Source organism: Macadamia integrifolia, unplaced genomic scaffold (genome assembly GCF_013358625.1).
Source record: "Macadamia integrifolia cultivar HAES 741 unplaced genomic scaffold, SCU_Mint_v3 scaffold170, whole genome shotgun sequence".
NCBI classification, from domain to species: Eukaryota; Viridiplantae; Streptophyta; class Magnoliopsida; order Proteales; family Proteaceae; genus Macadamia; species Macadamia integrifolia.
The window spans coordinates 515,586-518,472 of NW_024868316.1; the positions used below are offsets into that span (position 1 = coordinate 515,586).

The 2,887-nt window shown below is 35.6% G+C and overlaps 1 non-coding gene across 1 annotated transcript; it reads right to left on the bottom strand.

Annotated features, from left to right (window-relative positions):
- Positions 1–2,216: 2,216 nt before the first annotated feature.
- On the bottom strand, positions 2,217–2,323 carry LOC122064645. Its single transcript, XR_006135780.1, has one exon. It is a non-coding gene; the product is annotated as a small nucleolar RNA R71 (small nucleolar RNA).
- Positions 2,324–2,887: the final 564 nt, after the last annotated feature.

The following is a 2,887-nucleotide window of genomic DNA, read 5'->3' on the forward strand; positions in this document are numbered from 1 at the left end:
AGATAGTTGCAGGCAAGTTTGAATAAGAGAGAGAAAATAAAGAGAAAAAATAGGAAAGAAGAAGAAGAAAAAAAAAAGACAAGGGCATGGATGGAATTTCTCATTAAAATAGAATATTGTCCAAATCCAAGCAAGAAAAATCCGCCAAGCAGGGTTTCTTGTGCAAGAAGAGAGAGAAAAATAGAAAAAAGGGAGTTGTGGGAGATCTCTCTCCACACGTTTTCTCTCTTCTCTCTCATCCACTTCATCAACAAGATAAAAAAAAATCTTTTTTTTAGAAGCTAAAATCTTTAGCTTTCCTCCCCCATTTTCTATATAATAGAATTAACACAAGAGGAGGAGACACTTCATTCTTCTTCTAGGGTTTTTTCTTAGTTGCTCTATCTCTTTCTCTAGTTTTCTCTTTCTCCAGCTCTAGTTCTAGGTTTTTGCTTTAAACACTTTTGTAAGTTCTTTTTATTCAATTAATGCAAGCACTTTTGTTTTTGATTCAGTCTTTTATTTTTATTGTTTAAACAATTGAAGTTGTTATTTTCAAGTTCTAGTTCATGCTTAGTTCTAGGTGACAAGAACAAGCTATGAAGCATGTCTTTCAAGTTTAATTTTTTTTCTTCAGATTTGTTTTCTCTAGTACTAGAAATTTCTGATTTGATTTATTCCAGATCTGGTTTTTAGTACTGGTAGTATCTCAAATCGATCAAATTTTCAGTTCAAAGGTTGAAGTTTATGTAAGTAGACTCCTTCAGTAATCTTCTCTCCTCCCTCTCATTCCCTCTTCTGACTACCCTTTCTTTCTTAATTTAGGATTTTAATTTCAGTAGTTACATTATTGTTATCCCTTTCCCCCAAGGTCCATGGCTAGTGTATGTGTTGGCTTTGCCCCTCCTAGCCATAGAACCATCATTTTATTGTTTTTATTTTAATTGTCTCTCTTTCCCTAAAGCCAAGTAGAGTAACCCTTGTAAGAGTGACTCTCTGGTCAAGTAGGGAAACTCATATTATGATGCATCCCTCGGGCTAAGTAGAAAACTTACTTGTTAGTCTCTCTCTAGCTTTATCCCCTTTCTTTTACTTTAATTTTATTTCAGCATTTTTTCCTTCATTGTTTTTTAATTGCGTGGGATGTTTATTTTCAGCTATTTATTTATTTAATTTTATTTGCGTGGCTTGCGTGTTTAAATTATTAGATGACGAATGGTTAGGATGTTATTTTAGATACATATGTTTAGGACAATAATTAGAATTAGATCACAATCATTAATCGGTTCACTTTCGCATTATTAAAAGAAGCAAAAAAAAATAAAAATAAAGTGGCTGTTCTCCCTGTGTTCGACCTGTAGCTACACTGATCCGTACGCTTGTAGTTATATTTTAAAATCTCAAACAAGTTTTTGAAGCCGTTGCCGGGGAGACAATTCCATGTTATTTTTCGCTTTCTTTTGGTAAATCAGAGTGCTTTGTTTGCTTTGTTTTGTTTTTCCTTTTCTTTTATTGAATTCTTGAGAAGAATAACTTGCAATAATAGTTGTATCGGTGGAGGTCGTTATGCCTCACAGTATGATAAAGATAGGTTTCGCCCTGTAGCAGTACCTCAGGAATTGACCTAAGCAACCCTGGATCCTTGCTGGTAAGCTCCCAAAAAGCAAAAAAAAAAAAAAAATCATAAAAAAAAGTTTTGCTATCTATTCTTTTGTGCTTGTTTTACTCTAGTTGTGGGTAATTTTCTGTTGCATTAGTGTTAGGTGGGTACGTAATACTAAGAATCGGTTAGAAAGAAGAGATCCAACAAGTAGTGACTTCATACATTTGCTCTCTTTAAAACCTTTCAATATGGGAGACCAACATAAAAACCCTTCACCTAAATCTCTGAAAGATAGGTTCTACCCTGCCAGAACAACCCAACCTTCCTGTATAGTTCTACCACAAGCCCAGGGCAATAATTTTGAACTCAAATCTCAATACATCACTATGTTGCCCACTGCCATGGGTTGACCTCTGAGGATGCATACCTATTTCTAACGGAATTTGAAGAGGTATGTGTTCTAATTAAGATCCAACAGCTTTCTGATGATGTTGTTAAGCTTAGGTTTATCACTTTTGCATTGAAAGACCAAGCTAAGAAGTGATTGTATGGGTTACCCACAAATTCCATAACCTAATGGGAGCAGTTCACAGTTGTATTCCTTACGAAGTTTTTCCTAACTCACAAGACCAATAAGCTTAGAAGTGATATCCTTCAGTTTAGGTAAAAGCCTAGTGAGTCCTTTTTCAAACTTATGGAGAGATTCAAGGATGTACTCCAAGAATGCCCTCACCATGGCTTAGACTTATGACATTTATATAAAATAATTTATGAGGGTATTGATTACCCAACTAAACAAATGATAGAGTCTATATGCCTTGAGGGATTCACATCCTTTAGAGATGAAGGAAAGGTATATGAATTCTTACTTGACTTAGCTGACAAAACCCATGAGTGGAAATCAACCCAAAAGAGTGAAAGAACCATTGGAGGAAAATGATATTTTGTGAATAGGATAGTAGCCAAGGAAGCCTATTTGGATAGCCTAATCAAGGGGAATGAGGCTATTGTTCCTAGAGAGCCATCATCAGTCAATTTGGTTTAGATTTGTGCTTGGTGCTAGTCCCCTGGACATGTCATAGAAGAATGCCCCAACACCTCTTGGGGCACTTCTAATGATAGTGTTAATTCCTTATACCAAAATAATCCATATAGTAACACCTACAACCCAAGATGGATAAATCACCCAAATTTTTCTTGGAATCAGGGCAACCAAGCAGGGCCTTTCAATTTTCATAATCAAGGTCCACCTGGACCCCAAAGGCCTCCCTTTGCACAACAATCTTTTTCCCAAAATACTTTTCC